The sequence below is a fragment of the Ranitomeya imitator genome, chromosome 4 (genome assembly GCF_032444005.1).
Source record: "Ranitomeya imitator isolate aRanImi1 chromosome 4, aRanImi1.pri, whole genome shotgun sequence".
Classification (NCBI taxonomy): domain Eukaryota; kingdom Metazoa; phylum Chordata; class Amphibia; order Anura; family Dendrobatidae; genus Ranitomeya; species Ranitomeya imitator.
Genome location: NC_091285.1, coordinates 256,280,508 through 256,298,509, shown reverse-complemented (window position 1 = coordinate 256,298,509; position 18,002 = coordinate 256,280,508). Strand labels below are relative to the sequence as shown.

General features: G+C 38.4%; 1 protein-coding gene across 14 annotated transcripts in view; it reads left to right on the top strand.

The window, feature by feature from the left end:
* Positions 1-18,002, top strand: part of LOC138675902 (synaptotagmin-1) — a 1,081,934-nt gene that overhangs the window by 58,443 nt on the left and 1,005,489 nt on the right. For all 14 annotated transcript variants that reach the window (XM_069764529.1, XM_069764520.1, XM_069764525.1 and 11 more), the window contains exon 2: positions 6,182-6,243. The gene's annotated coding sequence lies outside the window, so the exon portion shown is untranslated. The remainder of the gene's footprint in view (positions 1-6,181; positions 6,244-18,002) is intronic.

The window sequence follows — 18,002 nt, the reverse complement described above, 5'->3', positions numbered from 1 at the left end:
TGGGGAAAAATGTAAGGTCATGCACTTGGGTAGAAGTAATAAGATGTATAATTATGTGCTTAATTCTAAAACTCTGGGCAAAACCGTCAATGAAAAAGACCTGGGTGTATGGGTGGATGACAAACTCACAATTAGTGGTCAGTGTCAGGCAGCTGCTACAAAGGCAAATAAAATAATGGGATGCATTAAAAGAGGCATAGATGCTCATGAGGAGAACATAATTTTACCTCTATACAAGTCACTAGTTCGACCACACTTAGAATACTGTGCACAGTTCTGGTCTCCGGTGTATAAGAAAGACATAGCTGAACTGGAGCGGGTGCAGAGAAGAGCGACCAAGGTTATTAGAGGACTGGGGGGGTCTGCAATACCAAGATAGGTTATTACACTTGGGGCTATTTAGTTTGGAAAAACGAAGACTAAGGGGTGATCTTATTTTAATGTATAAATATATGAGGGGACAGTACAAAGACCTTTCTGATGATCTTTTTAATCATAGACCTGAGACAGGGACAAGGGGGCATCCTCTACGTCTGGAGGAAAAAAGGATTAAGCATAATAACAGACGCGGATTCTTTACTGTAAGAGCAGTGAAACTATGGAACTCTCTGTCGTATGATGTTGTAATGAGTGATTCATTACTTAAATTTAAGAGGGGACTGGATACCTTTCTGGAAAAGTATAATGTTACAGGGTATATACACTAGATTCCTTGTTAGGGTGTTGATCCAGGGAACTAGTCTGATTGCCGTATGTGGAGTCGGAAGGAATTTTTTTCCCCAATGTGGAGCTTACTCTTTGCAACATGGGTTTTTTTCGCCTTCCTCTGGATCAACATGTTAGGGCATGTTAGGTTAGGCTATGGGTTGAACTAGATGGACTTAAAGTCTTCCTTCAACCTTAATAATTATGTTACTATGTATGTTTTCCATATCCGTATGCGCCTGTCATAAATAATCACAATCATTTCTTATGTGAACCTCACAAAAAACATTTTATGCATCTTATGCCTTAGTATAAGCACAATTTTATTCATGAAATCCAAGCAACTCAGCAATCTTAATTGGAATAGTCTGTGATGCTGGAGCTTGGGGCTGTGATAACACACGTCCCAAAACCAAAGCACGCATTTCATTTGTGTGTATAAAAATAAACAGTGTTATGTTGTGAATATGCAAGCAATCAAACTCCTGTTTTACAAATCACTTCTAAAAATATACTATTACTAGATTAATATAAATGGATGTCTCCATGTAAGCCAGAAAAGATTTAGATCAAAACCTACCACTTGGTAGAATAAATGATCCCTTAATCTGTCAATAGTTTTTTTTATTGCATAATCTGAGAGCAATATGATGTAGGGGCTAAGACTCTAATTCCAGTGATGTATCACTTATTGGTCTCTCTGCTGCAGATCTATCAGAACTCCGATGAGCACTGTGCATTGGCAGACAGCTGGCAATCATTTGCAGGACAGGGCTAGAAAGAGAAGGAGGACTCCATGGCACAATATATCTAGCCCTCTAGAGGTAATCTCCTGCTGATAAAACTGTGATTTTATTGAAACTACAAGCTGCCCAGTAAGTGAAACATTGTTGGAATCAGCGTCTCTGACCTTACATCATGCAGCTCTAAGATTAGATAGAAAAAGCCTAGTGACAGATTCCCTTTAATGCAACTTACTCAATACCCAATTCAACATTGGCTAATGAAGGTGGAAAGTGTCATAATAAAATACATTTGTATTGAGGTTTGGAATGCAGGGCAATTTTGCTTTTTGTCACTTACTTTCGTCACAACTTGAAATCATTGTGTATTTTAGGAAACTCCACTGTGGGTACAGATTATTCTGTTTGTGGTTAAAAGTAAACTTTCAACTCAAAAATATTTCACGAATCCGTTCATTCCTCAACCATGAATCTGCAAAAACCCTAGTCCATGCCCTCATCATCTCTCGCCTTGACTACTGCAACCTCCTGCTCTGTGGCCTCCCCTCTAACACTCTTGCACCCCTCCAATCTATTCTAAACTCTGCTGCCCGACAAATCCACCTGTCCCCCCGCTATTCCCCAGCTTCTCCTCTCTGTCAATCCCTTCACTGGCTCCCCATTGCCCAGAGACTCCAGTACAAAAGCCTAACCATGACGTACAAAGTCATCCACAACCTGTCTCCTCCATACATCTGTGACCTTGTCTCCCGGTACTTACCTACACGCAACCTCCGATCCTCACAAGATCTCCTTCTCTACTCCCCTCTTATCTCCTCTTCCCACAATCATATCCAAGATTTCTCTCGCGTATCACCCCTACTCTGGAACCCTCTACCACAACACATCAGACTCTCGCCTACCATCGAAACCTTCAAAAAGAACCTGAAGACCCACCTCTTCCGACAAGAATACAACCTGCAGTAACCGCCGATCGACCAAACCGCTGCATGACCAGCTCTACCCTCGCCTACTGTATTTTCACCCATCCCTTGTAGATTGTGAGCCTTCGCGGGCAGGGTCCTCACTCCTCCTGTACCAGTTATGACTTGTATTGTTTAAGATTATTGTACTTGTTTTTATTATGTATACCCCTCCTCACATGTAAAGCGCCATGGAATAAATGGCGCTATAACAATAAATAATAATCATAATTTCAATAGTTGAATTATGACTACATACTGTATCTGCATGCAATTAGTTTTTTGTCCAAGTTCAATTAAATATTTCATCTGAATTTTGTAAAAAAATGAGAACAACGCAACCTCAAGTACAAAAAATAGATGATTTACCTTTTTTAATTAAATATTAGGACAGATCTGTAACATTTTGACAGTACAAAAGGCCTCCAATATGAGGTAAGTGGAAGCCTGACCCCCAACACTTCCATAGATTAGTTGAAAACAACTTTGGCAGCTTGATGTAAATTTATTAAACCTAGCTGTTTAGTGCAGCTCCAATGTGTAATGGCCAGATGCAGTGCCCTACCAATCTCAAACTTTCTGACCGCACAACCCCATTAACCCCTTCATGACCGGGGGATTTTTCGTTTTTCCGTGTTCGTTTTTCGCTCTCCTCCTTCCCAGAGCCATAACTTTTTTATTTTTCTGTCAATTTGGCCATGTGAGGGCTTATTTTTTGCGGAACGAGTTGTACTTTTGAACGACATCATTGGTTTTAGCATGTCGTGTACTAGAAAATGGGAAAAAAATTCCAAGTGCGGTGAAATTGCAAAAAAAGTGCAATCACACACTTGTTTTTTGTTTGGCTTTTTTGCTAGGTTCACTAAATGCTAAAAATGACCTGCCATTATGATTCTCCAGGTCATTACGAGTTCATAGACACCAAACATGACTAGGTTTTTTTTTATCTAAGAGGTGAAAAAAAATTCCAAACTTTGCTAAAAAAAAAAAAAAAAAAATTGCGCCATTTTCCGATACTCGTAGCGTCTCCACTTTTCATGATCTGGGGGTCGGTTGAAGGCTTATTTTTTGCGTGCCGAGATGACGTTTTTAATGATAGCATTTCGGTGCAGATACGTTATTTTGATCGCCCGTTATTGCATTTTAATGCAATGTCGCGGCGACCAAACAAACGTAATTCTGGCGTTTTGAATTTTTTTCCCGCTACGCTGTTTAGCGATCAGGTTAATACTTTTTTTTAATTGATAGATCGGGCGATTCTGAGCGCGGCGATACCAAATATGCGTAGATTTGATATTTTTTTATTGATTTATTTTGATTGTGGCGAAAGGGGGGTGATTTAAACTTTTATTTTTTTTTATTTTTTTCACATTTTTTTAAACTTTTTTTTTTTAACTTTTGCCATGCTTCAATAGCCTCCATGGGAGGCTAGAAGCAGGCACAGCACGATCGGCTCTGCTACATAGCAGCGATCTGCTGATCGCTGCTATGTAGCAGAATTGCACATGTGCTGTGAGCGCCGACCACAGGGTGGCGCTCACAGCGACGGGCAATCAGTAACCATAGAGGTCTCTAGGACCTCTATGGTTACAATGGAGACGCATCGCCGACCCCCGATCATGTGACGGGGGTCGGCGATGACGTCATTTCCGGCCGCCCGGCCGGAAGCGGTAGTTAAATGCCGCTGTCTGCGTTTGACAGCGGCATTTAACTAGTTAATAGGTGCGGGCAGATCGCGATTCTGCCCGCACCTATTACGGGCACATGTCAGCTGTTCAAAACAGCTGACATGTCCCGGCTTTGGTGCGGGCTCACCGCGGAGCCCTGCATCAAAGCAGGGGAGCCGGCATCGGACGGTATAGTACGTCCGATGCCGGTAAGGGGTTAAGCCAAAATGGCAATGTTAACTTATATTGACACTTTGTATTCAGTAAAGTATTATAATCAAGAAAAGAATGTCCAGCTTACCCACATGCACTATTTGGTGATCCAGAGCAAAGGAAGCAACTGTGCCATGTGAATAACTGCAAAGAAAGAAAAATCCAGCTCCACAGAAATCCAAAAACTCTTCGTTATTGATGTGAATTGAAAACACTTCAGTCGGTGAATTAAAATGCCATGGTAGTGGATAAAACAACTTACCATTCAGGTAGTGAACCCTTTACCTGAAGCTAGTTGTTTTATCCACTACCATGGTATTTTAATTCACCGACTGAAGTGTTTTCAATTCACATCAATAACGAAGAGTTTTTGGATTTCTGTTGAGCTGAATTTTTCTATATTTAGGAAGTATTATAGCATCTGCTAAAATAGTCTTGGTCCATGGCATTTAGGACTGTTGGTAAGTTCACATGTAATACAAATACTGCTTATTTCACCTGTGGAGCCCCACATGTAAAGTTCACAAAGAAATACTGTGGCAGGTAATTGGTTACCTGTATACCCCCATGCTTATGGATATGTTGCTGCATTGGAATTGACCTGCAGTCTAGGCTACTAAACCCAGGGCTGTTGAGTTGATAAGCCAAACCTTCGACTTCTCAATTTCCATGACACCGACTCCGACTTCACCAAAATGGGCTCTGAATCCGACTTTACGACTCGGATTCCACAGACCTGGCAAGGCTGTGGAGGTGGTAAGCCAAACCTCCTACTCCGACTCCACAATTTCCATAACACCGAATCCGACTTCACCAAAATGGGCTCTGACTCCGTCTCCATGACTCGGATTCCACAGACCTGACAGGGCTGTGGAGTCGGTAAGCCAAACCTCCGACTCCGACTCCACAATTTCCATAACACCGAATCCGACTTCACCAAAATGGGCTCTGACTCCGTCTCCATGACTCGGATTCCACAGACCTGACAGGGCTGTGGAGTCGGTAAGCCAAACCTCCTACTCCAACTCCAATTTCCATGACACCGACTCCAACTCCACAACTCCAACTCTGACTCCACAGCCCGGACTAAACCTGTAACATGTCATTTTCTGATGTGCAGACAGCACAGAGTTCATGCTAATTTAAATTAAAAATTTGCAGTCATATCCTTGTGCCATAGGTGTGGATATTCATAAAAAATAAAGAGAAACTGAGCACTCACCTTATACTATAGTTCAGGGTATTTAGAAATGGTGAGAAACATGAACTGCCCCAGGTGAAACAAATCCAAGCTACGGCTCTAGGCATTAACCTTACTGAAATTGATCCTTTTTCTATCTCTCACTCCCTAATGTCATAAAAGAACAATTTCTTTTTCTATGATGTCTCCTAACATTGTCAAACTGACTGATTTCTACTCTTCAAACCAAAAGTTATTTCAACACCCATATTACACATGTGACTCCTTGATAAGAGTCATTGGTTTTATAACATAATGTAACCTTTGTGTAACTTGTTACCTTTCTATATACTTACGAATGGTGAGATCATCGTAGCTGTAGTGCATGTGTGAAACATGCATAGTTATTAGTCTGTGATACAGTACTGTGCTTTGTTACACCTTAAAAAAAATATTATCCAAATAATAAGTTTGGCTTTTCTTTCCCCCAAAGTATTTACTATCACATATACAACTATTGCGTTAATCACATTACCCATTATTTACAACAAAGTCATGGAGTTTATGGAAATTTTTCTTTGATGTTTTGTAACATTTTGGATGAGTTGTCTCTTTCATTAATTTTGGCAGGTCAGCTTTTAGAATCAATGGCTGTCTGTAGCTTTGTAATCATATATTACATACTGTATCTCTTATTCTCATTTTTTCTAGAATTTCCTTTGATGCTGGCATACTTTTTTGAGAACATTTGTTCAGAAGTCTTCATTCACACAGTAAGTTTGATGGCTGTATTTTTTAAAATCTAATTCTGGTTGTGAATTGCGTTTGTTCTTTTGTTCAAGTTCTTGAGTAACTTAAGGGGCTGTTACCTTTTTTTTACTTAGTTGATGTGTTTAATCATTTTGTTAATATAGGGATTGTTCCATAAACAAACTGTATTTTAATATACAGATCTTGGAATAAGACATAAAAGAGCACAATGAGGTCAAAAGTACTCTTGTAAAAAAAAATCACAGTAATAAGCAAGTGCTAGTCAAAGGATGAAAAAACAGGGTATTTAGTTTATACTTTTTTTTACAAAAAAGTATACTAAGCTGCTCCACCAATCGTCAAGGTATACCCATATAGAGCAGTCCTACCTAATGTATATAATCCCTATCTGATGCATTTAAAAACCTGATCATCTGTATAGTACCTGTTTAAGCAGGATTCAGAGAGGGAATTTTCATGTCTTGGAATAATAATACCAATACAATTTCTCAATTGGGTGTGTTAAAAAAATCTTAAGAATGCGACCCTGGAATGTATTATTTTATATGCCATGGTTAACCATGCAGCGCTGCTCCAGTTCATGGTCAAGCATACCACAGCTCCAGGCCAGGAGAAGAAGCATCCAAGAGTATATAGAAAAGAGAGACGGGACATGCAGTTGCTTCTTTCTGTGAAGTAACATATTTTTCTGCCTTTTTTATCACAGGAGCCAGCGTTTCTGCCGTGTCTCCAGCCCTCTGAGCTCATTATAAGTTAAGTCAGTGATGTAAATGTTCCGGTTGCATCTGAGCTTATATGTCGCTGACTTGATATATGATGAGCTCAGAGGGCTGGAGGCAAAGCTGAAACACTTGCTCCTGTAATAAAATAGACAGAGGCATGTACTGCCTCACAGAAAGAAGCAGTTGCAAGCCCCTACTGTGTCATCTTAATATGATTTTATACATCATCCCCTGGCATTGGCAGTGGTATGTGCTGACCATGAACTGGAGCAGCTCTGCATTGTTGGACACAGCAAATAAGATGGTAGATAGTAGGGGCACATTTAAAAGATTATTTCAGCACTGGAACATGTTCTTACTAAAACTTTCAATTGTGGAACTTTTTTTCCATGATCTATTAATTGAAATGTACTTTGCTTCTGGGACAACCTACTTAAGTAAAGCAATAATTTAGAAACTATAGCGATTTCACCCAAAACTGCCTCAATCTAATGCTTGGTTTAGATATATTCTGGAAATATGAAACATTTCCATTTGACCTATTTTCTTCATCTCCAATTGTGAAAAAGACAATATTTTTTATCCTATAATTCTCCTCTGTAGGAATTATTCATTTCCCTATGTTCATGCCTTATCAGTTTTTTACAGACCTTCTGAATCATGGTATTGCCATTCTCTTGATTAAAGAATACTTCAAGCTCTACCTAATGCTTAGTTAAGATAAGAGTTTTAAAACTAGTGGGATTTCTTGTCTTTATAAACATTTGTAGCACAAACTTTATGAATAGGTGCATATAATTATCAACATTGATGAAATATAAGATCAAGGTTCTTTACACAAGTCCTGCTGTCTATTCAATACAAAGGAAGAAGGTCGACTTATATTATTTATGCCTATTTTTCCAATCAATTTATTAGAAGCCAATTCTGAGAAGCAATTGTCAGCTCTCATGAAACACAGCTGTGTGTGCCTCAGTTATGTTGTTACTTCATAGCAAATGGATGGGGTGTGTATAATGTTAGAACCCACAAAATAGATATGTTTATGCTGGGTAACTGATTGCAAAGAAATATTCTATTCCAACTTGCACTTAGTATATGTTGAGTTATCCACTGTAATAAATTTTCTACAGATACTTATTGAATCCTTCTCTTAGCACTTAAATTGAGATATATATATATATATATATATATATATATACATATATAGATATATAGTTATGCTCAAAAGTTTACATACCTCAGCAGAATTTTTGCTTTCTTCGCTTTTTTCTGAGAGTATGAATGATAACACCAAAACTTTTTCTACACTCATGGTTAGTGGTTGGGTGAAGCCATTTATTGTCAAACTACTGTGTTTTCTCTTTTTAAATCATAATGACAACCCAAAACGTCTAAATTACCCTGATCAAAAGTTCACATGCACTGGTGGTTTACATACCCTGATAACATGCACAAAAGTTTGAATGGCTACTAAAGGCAACATCCTCACCTGTTTGCTTGTAATCAGTGTGTGTGCATAAAAGCTGAGTGAGTTTATGGGATCCAGACAGACTCTTGCATCTTTCATCCAGCCACTGACGTTCTGGATTGTGAATCATGGGGAAAGCATAAGAATTGTCAATGGATCTATGGGGAAAGGTAGTTGAACTGTATAAAACAGGAAAGCGGTAGGTAAAGATATCCAAGGAATTTATAATGCCAGTCAGCAGCGATCAAACTGTGATTAACAAATGGAAAATCAGGGGCTCTATAAAAACAAAACCATGGTCCGGTAGACCAACAAAAATGTTGTCCACAACTGCCCAGAAAATTGTTTGGGATGCAAAGAAAAACCCACAAATAGCATCAGCTGAAATATAGGACTCTCTGAAAACTAGGGGTGTGGCTGTTTCAAGATGCACAATAAGGAGGCACTTGAAGAAAAATGGGCTGCATGGTCGAGTCGCCAGAAGAAAGCCATTACTGCCCAAATGCCACAGTTTCTTGTCTACAGTACGCAAAACAGCACAGAGAAAAGCCTCACAACTTCTGGAACAAGGTAATATTACATTTGGAGAGAGGTCAATGATGCCTATGATGAAAGGAACACCATTGCTACTGTAAAGCACGGTGGTGGATTGCTGATGTTTTATAGATGTGTGAGCTACAAAAGCACAAGAAACTTGGTCAAAGTTGAAGGAAAGATGAATGCAGCATCTTTTCAGCAAATACTGGTAGCAAATTTGCACTCATCAGCCCGTTTGCTGCATATGTGACGTACTTGGACATTCCAGCATGAAAACAATCAAAAACACAAGGCCAAGTTGACCTGTCATTGCCTAAAATAGAACAAAGTGAAGGTTATGGAGTGTCCATCTCAGTCAATCTCAGTCTCCTGACCTCAGTATTATTGAGCCACTCTGGGGAGATCTCAAGCACGTAATTCATGCTAGACAGCCCAGAAATTTACATGAACTGTGTAGGCCTTTTGTCAAGAAGAGTGGGCAGCTTTACCATCTGAGAAAATAAAGAACCTCATCCACAACTACCACAAAAGACTTTAAGCTGTCATTGATGTTAGAGGGGGCAATACACAGTATTAATAAATGGGGTATGTGAACATTTGATCAGGGTCACTTGGATGTTTTGAGTTGTCATTAAGATTTAAAAAGAGAAAACACAGTATTTTGACAATAAATTACTTCACCCAACCACTAACCTTGGGTGGAAAAAAGTTTTGGTGTTATTTATCATCATATTCTCAGAAAAAAGGCCAAGAAAGCAAAAATTCTGCCTGGGTATGTAAACTTTTGAGCACAACTGTATATATATATATATATATATATATATATATATATATATATATATATATATATAGAAAAAAACAGGAACAGCATCTAGTACTACCTCAATGGTGTGCAAAGCTCTCCCAACCAGCAGTCCAAACGGCCTCCAGTAATAATATCAAAAAAAGAAGAAAAGCAGCACAAGGCTTGAAAAAGGATTCTCATATCCAAAACGTTGCCACGCCTGCTCAGGCAATAAAGTCCACTTTTTGTATCATTTTTTGTGCTGCTTTTCTTCTTTTTTTGAAATATATATATATATATATATATATATATATATATATATATATATATATATATATATTTGTGATTAAACATATTCAAACCCCATTACAAACTAGATTTATTAGCAAAATTTGCAAACATTCTGGTGCTTGCAACAGCCAGTCACATTGGAGCTATTCACATACCTCAACACGACTGATATAACAATTGGTTCCTCCAAATTCAGTACAGAATGTCACTTTTAATAACTATGGCTGTCTGAGAATTCAGACCCTACATGACAAGCGTTGCTAATACTTAGTAAAGCACCGTTTGCCTTTAATTACATACTGCAAACACTTTAGCATAACCAGATACCGGCTTCAGGCAGCTTTCTTGAAGAATCTTAGCCCAGTCTATAAGTCTAATGGCTTCCAGTTCACTAATAGTCTTGGATTTGCATATGGCAACTGCCTTATTGAATTCCACCAAACATTTTCAAAGGGGTTGAAGTCAGGCAAACTGATGATCACTTCAAAGTCTCCCAGGACTTCTCCTGAAACCAAGCCTTAGGCTACTTTCACACTGGCGTTCTTTGCAATACGTCGCAATGCGTTGTTTATGGGAAAAAATGTATCCTGCAAAGTTGTTTGCAGGATGCGTTTTTGCCCCATAAATTAACATTAGCGACGCATTGCGACGCATTGACACACATTGCAACCGTCGTGCGACGGTTGCGCCGTGCTGTGGCGGACCGCCGGGAGCAAAAAACGTTACATGTAACGTTTTTTGCTGCCGACGGACCGCTTTTTCTGACCGCGCATGCGAAGCCGGAACTCCGTCTCCACCTCCGCGCACCTTACAATGGAGCAGCGGATGCGCAGGAAAAATGCATCCGCTGCCTCCGCTGTGCATCCGTTTCACTGCTAGCATCGGAACCTCAGCCCGACGCACTGCGACGGGCCGAGTCCGACGCTAGTGTGAAAGTAGCCTTATTTGAGATATTCTCAGGATCATTGTCCAGGTGCAATGTTCAATGACATCCAAGACATGTTGTTTTCTCCTGAAATGTACAAATACTTGTTTGAATCCTTCTTGCCATCTACACATTGAGCGGTGGAGGGCCCACTGCTCTACAGAATCTAACTGAGGATTCACCTGTTGCCCTGTGGGCCAGTGCAAGCATATCTATATATATAATTGCCTAAGGGTTTTTCCGTCTGTCTGTCTGTCTGTCTGTCTGTCTGTCCTGGAAATCCCGGCTCTCGACCAATCAGCGATGGGCACAGTCTGCTACGAATTCTGGAATCATCATTGTCCATATACTACGGGGACATGCATATTCTAGAAAACCCGATGCGTTAGAATCGGGCCACAATCTAGTATATATATATATATATATGTATATATATATATATATGATTTTTATTAAGTAATTACATTATATATTACTGAATATTGATTGTATTGCAAAACAAACAGAAAACAAGTTTATTTAACCTATTTTTCGCATGACAATAATCTGGTACAGAAAATTGTATGTAATGCTCAGAACCATAGGTACAAACTTAATGTATGGTATAATTGCTCCAATTTTCCATTTTGATAATTACTTTTTAATTTATGTTTAATGATCGCTTTCATTATCGTAGAATGATTTGCGTACAATAAAGCGTATTAAAACAAATGACACTTTGAATGGCTGTTATGGAATAATTCATCCCCAAAGGTGTTGTTCAAAGATTATTTTGGTGAAATAAGCTAAATTACACAGGTGTTTTTAATATATTGCTCATATTGTACTTTAAAACAATAAAAAAATTCATTTAAATGTATTTTTTCATCTAAAAATATGGAAACATTTTACAAAGCTGAACAAGCTGATATTTTAACATTTCTGGCTGTTTTACAAAGACAGTAAAATGTAGCCTTTTTGTTTCAATTAATTTGAATATTGTAAAAGCATCCTTTTATAAAATGCTAGATGGTGGCCTGATTCTAACGTATCGGGTATTCTTGAATATCTAGGTTGTATATAGCACAAGCTACGTACTATACTGCACAGTGACTTAGTATATAACAGAGCTACGTAGTATATAACAGAGCTACGTAGTATGTAACACAGAGTATGTAGTATATAGCAGAGCTACGTAGTATATAACACAGCCACGTAGTATATAACATAGCCAGGTAGTGTATTGCACAGGCACGTAGTATATAGCAGAGCCACGTAGTATATAACATAGCCACGTCATATATCGTAATATATTGCACTGCCACGTAGTATATAACAGCGCCACGTAGTATATTGCACAGTCGACGTAGTATATAACAGAACCGACACAGCCACATACTATATTGCACAGCTACGTAGTATATTGCACAGAGCACATAGCATATTGGACAGTCACGTTGTATATTGCACAGTCATGTTGTATATTGCCCAGTGACATAGTATATAGCATAGAGATGTAGTATATAACAGAGCCCACGCAGTATGTAACACAGCCCACGTAGTATATAGCAATGTGGGCACCATATGCGTGGTTAAAAAAGACTTAAAATAAAAAATAAACATATACTCACCTTCCGAGGGCCCCTTGTAGTCCTGGTGCCTGTGTGCGGTGCACGCGTTAGCTTCCGATCCTAAGGTTGTTATGAGCGCAGGACCTGTGATGATGTCGCTGTCACATGACTGTGACGTCATGGCAGGTCCTTCTCGCATAGCATCCTTGGCACCAGAACCTGCCGCTTGCACTGCCGAGGACAGCGCATGACGTCGGATGGTGAGAATAACCTTTTTTTTATTATTATTATTATTTTTAACATTAGATTGTTTTACTATTGATGCTGCATATGCAGCATCAATAGTAAAAAGTTGGTCACACAGGGTTAAAAGCAGCGTTAATGGAGTGCGTTACACCGCGGTCCATTAAGACTGGCATTTACCCTGTGTGAGTGCTCAGCGCTGATTGCAGGGCAGTAAAGCAGCGGCCATTTCGCTGCCAGATTCTGGCCATCGCTGATTGGTCGTGGCAATGGTCGTGGGCGTTTTGCCACGACCAATCAGCGACTTGGATTTCCATGACAGACAGAGGCCACGACCAATGAATATCCATGACAGACAGACAGACAGAAAGACAGACAGACGGAAGTGACCCTTAGACAATTATATAGTAGATTATCTTGCTGATGCAAACTTATTTAGGAGCTGGGGCAGTAAAGTTAGAACGCATTGATTGTGGATTCAAAATATTGTATGAAAAGCAGAACAAACCCAAAATATTCCATTGTCTTCGATATTGAATGTAGTCATAGAAGCTCTCTGTGCTATACATATATTCTCCATTCCATAATATGTTGTAAAAGCTTATCAAAAATTCAAATATTGAAAACCTTTATAAAGCATAACACAATATAAAATTAAAGCGAAACCAATCCTGGTTGCCTTGAAAATGTTCTATACAAGGAGAGAAGGAGATTTTGTATGGGGACTGATAAATAGAATAGGGATGAGGAAGCAAAGTTTCAAACGAAAAATCAACATGTTCTGTAACTCCCAAATCAGTTGCATTCAAAACTGGACACAATAGAGCCTTTTGCATTTGGTAAATCATAATTGAAAGTTGCAGACTTGTTCTTATTCAATAGTCTTATTTAATTTCACACTTTAAATATGCTTACAACATTTTTAAATAAGTTGGTTCAGCTGATTACATTTCAGAATGAAAGTGAATCCATTACTGGAGTAAACTTTTCATTTCTTATAGTCATCATCAGTATACATGCTATGCAAAAAGACCTAAAGGAACACATTTCTAAATTAAGTTGAGTTATAGCATAAGTTCGTTGAGTTTTTTTTAATTAGAAATCTGTAGTGAAATAAGAGAGCAGTCTTTTTTGTGAGTTTACTATGTCCAAATGATTGTGACTCAAAAATTCTCTTTTACTGTAATCCTGTCCTTACATGTAGAACTCATGGGTTTTGTTGGGACATGTGGGGCATGGGCACATTGACCAAAACAAGAATAAATGTCAGTGGAAAACATGTTTTTGCTTCTTTTTGATTGTTTACATCCATTCTCGCTTTTGTCCAAAAAGCTTGATGGAAATATGAAGCAGAAATTTACAATTATACATATTGTGCAGAGTATTAATTCAGTCTGTAAAAAAACAAAAAGTAATCCTAAAAAAAGAGTACTATACAACCCCTATATAATAAGAAACAATGTACTTCTATTCCCCCAAATAATACTGCGAAACAATACTGACCTACCTTAATTTGCCAATGTATCAGTAGTATAAATTGCCTGCGGAACTGTACTCATGCCATATACATCCATTAATGTTGACATGCAGTATCCAAATACTAATCTGCTGTAAATAGATATAGCATTTTATAGCTCGACACATATATGAAGATGCAGCAGGGCATATGAGTGCAAGGAAAAGATGTGTATAATAGTCTCGAGTCTCTTCTTTGAGTGTATTAAAGAAGTTGTCCACTAATTGGACAAACTTTTCTGATATCCCATTTTTGACCCCAATAAAATAGAAAAGCTTATACTCATCTCCTATGCCAGCATCGTTCCAGAGGTGTCAACATTCACATTCCTACAACTGTTGTGTAGCTGTTATGACAAGTGAACTCAGTGCCTAATCAGCGCAGGCGTCATTGTCCCCCACCTAGTATTGTTAAATAATTAACAGGAAGTGATATCTGCGGCTGCTGCTCATGGTAACACAAAACCCATTCTTAATTAAAATAAAGACACAAAACCTCAAGTTGGAAATCAATGGCCGTGGTGTTTATTTAGGTTGACATGAAATAAATTAATTGAATATTACCAATAAATATCTTAATAAATAAATACCAAGAATTTCATAAATTAATTAAATAACACCAATAAATAACTGAAACAATCCACCCAATAGTTGGGCGATTTTACCCTCAAATAAACAACCACGACAAGGAAAGGAACACAACAAAATAGGGAGGGCGGGCGGGATCTTCTCTCTTCATAAACGATATGAGGAAAACTGAGGTAAACCTGCCTATTTATAGACAAGATTTTTCCCGGTCTTTTACAGCTGACCAATGAGAAGGCATAAAAAGAGCACCAACAAAAAAAACCAGAAATAACCAGCTCGTGTTACCACAGCTTTACTCATTACTCATTTAACCCTAAAAATTCATAACAAAAACCAACCAATATAACAGCAAAGTGATAATTAAACTAATAAATGAAAAATAAACTGTAGGGTCTGTGTTCCCATGAGACCTCCCCGCATACTTGGCTTCAGGGGAGGGCTTCCATGGTAACACAAAACCCATTCTTAATTAAAATAAAGACACAAAACCTCAAGTTGGAAATCAATGGCCGTGGTGTTTATTTAGGTTGACATGAAATAAATTAATTGAATATTACCAATAAATATCTTAATAAATAAATACCAAGAATTTCATAAATTAATTAAATAACACCAATAAATAACTGAAACAATCCACCCAATAGTTGGGCGATTTTACCCACACGCCATGACTCACAGAGGCATGGCCCCCCCAAAACACCAAAGCCATTGCTCAATCATGGATTGGAGATCCAAATTGAAGATGTCAAGACCGATATCAGATAAGTGTATTAAATCACTTCTATACAATCCCTTCCAAATCTATATGCCTAAAGGAAAAACCATGCAATAGAGACATAACGCTAGACATCTTTCTGTTAACTCTTTTTCTGATCTTGTCAAAAAAGGATAAATTTGAATTCGCCCAGAGCAATCTAGGGATGATTTCGGAAAAAACAAAGCAAGAACTGGAAAATTTTAGTTTCAAACGGTACAGATCATTTCTCATAATGGATAATAAATCCGTTGTTTTGATTTTTCCTATATCATTCCCACTCAAATGAATAATAATTAGATCAGGTGGAGGTCGAGAAAAAATAAACTCTCTAATTCAACAACTAGATCTCTCCATTGCATGCCTTTAATGCTGTGCCAAAATACTTGAATGAATGAAGAACAAAACGAAAGATTCTCAGAATAAGAACGCTGACTGGCTCTCTTCTGGGCCCAAAAAACAAAAGAATGCCCGATTATCCAAACAGTCTTAGGATCTGAAAGAAGGAATGGTAAAATTAATAATCATACAAGTTAGGCCGTATGTATAACTTAAATCTGCGAGAATCCCATCTACCAATTCTTTTAATCTTGTCATCGCTCAAACCACATCTAGCAGCCTCCGTTGCGGCGCCAATTCTAAAAGAATGAGATGAGATCTTCAAATGCCCCTTATTCAGCTTCAGCAGGCATTTTTTGAGAATAGCGTTAAATTGGAAAATAGTAGCTGGTTCGCCATTGCTATGAAGGAAAAGCGGACCAGGAAAAGCAGGCCTCATAGAAAACCATACTCTCATATTGGCCACTGGACAAATAGAAGAGCCAGGGATAGAATTTAGAGAAATGCTAACTCCTTTACCAAGTTGATCTGTCTTAGACTTCCGTAAGAACAATATTAATGAAGAATCTTGAAATAAAACATCAGAAAACAAAAAACCTGATGGGGCAGTTTTTTTCTGGGAAACAATTTCACCCACTCTAAGAGCAGCAAAGAACGCTAAACAGAAGGCTGCCTTAAATAAAGCTGACTCGTAATAGTTTAAGCATATTAAATCTAACACCTGGCATAAATCCTTTAGTAAAGAAAAAGATATCGGACGCCTATTGTCATCTCTGAAAGTGCCTTTCTTTAAGCCTTTCAAAAATTGACGTAAAGGAAACAAGCTAGAGATGGGAGGTTTACCTGCTAATTTCAGGAAAAAGGATACCCCTGATATAGATTTTGATACAGCAGAAAAAGATTGACCTTTTTCAACCAAGTACTCTGCAAAGCGCAAAGCTGGTACCGTAGAAGAGTCTAAGCTTTCAAAACCATTACTGATGCAAAAATTCACCCACAAATTCCATGCGGCTGAATAATCAGCCCATGATTTATCGGCCAAGGAGTTTTCGATGCATAAAGGAATCAACTTTGAATTAAATCCCAAATGTGCGAGGGGCAATGCGTCTGATCCTTGTCGGCGTCCGGAGCCAATAAACGGAATGTTGCCCACTGCCGATGACAAATGGAGGTAGCAATTAGCGCCTTATCGGAACACATAAGTTTTGCTTTAAGCCATATATTGAATTTTAGGCAATGTAAAACCACCTGACGAAGAATCTGGGCAGCGTATGGGTTCTTTGAAGAAAGAGTGTTTAGGCAAAAAACTAAGCCCTGGCTAGTAGATTGAATTAAAATCCTTCTGTCCTTCAGCAATTGACCCCAAAGGAAAATGGACAAAAAAATTGAAAAGAGCTCTAAAACAACTGCATTGCTTGTTATTTTTTGCGATACCCAAGTGTCCGGCATGAATGCCTGAACCAATGGGAAGAGCAAAGAATGCCTAAACCAACCAAAGGATCCACTGAAAATAAAAGAGGAATTGAATCAGACAAAATAAAAGGGGCCTGAATACAAGAAATACCATTAAAATCCGTGAGAAATTGAAGCCAAACTTTTATATCCTCTTTAATGCTAGCTCCAATACGCACATGGGAACCAGGTGACTGAAGGCCTTTTGTGGCGTCATACAGACGCCTGGAAAAAACCCTTCCGATTGGAATGACCCTTAAGGCAAAATTGAGCAAACCAAGTAATGATTGAAGCTCTTTTAATGTAGCCTTTTCTTTTGATAGGACACCCAAAAGAGCACTCCTTAATTTATCAATTTTATCGCTGGGTAAACGAGTCTCCATTTTTGATGAATCTAAAGTTATACCTAAAAATTCTAATGTAGTCACTGGTTGCACAGTTTTATCCTCAGCAATGAGAACTCCGAATTCATTACATATCATAATAAACCTTTCAAGCAGGTTATAACAAGTGTTAGAGTCAGGGGGACCTACGAACAAGAAGTCATCCAAATAATGCAAAACCCCACCCTCAGAAAAATTAACCTGCAA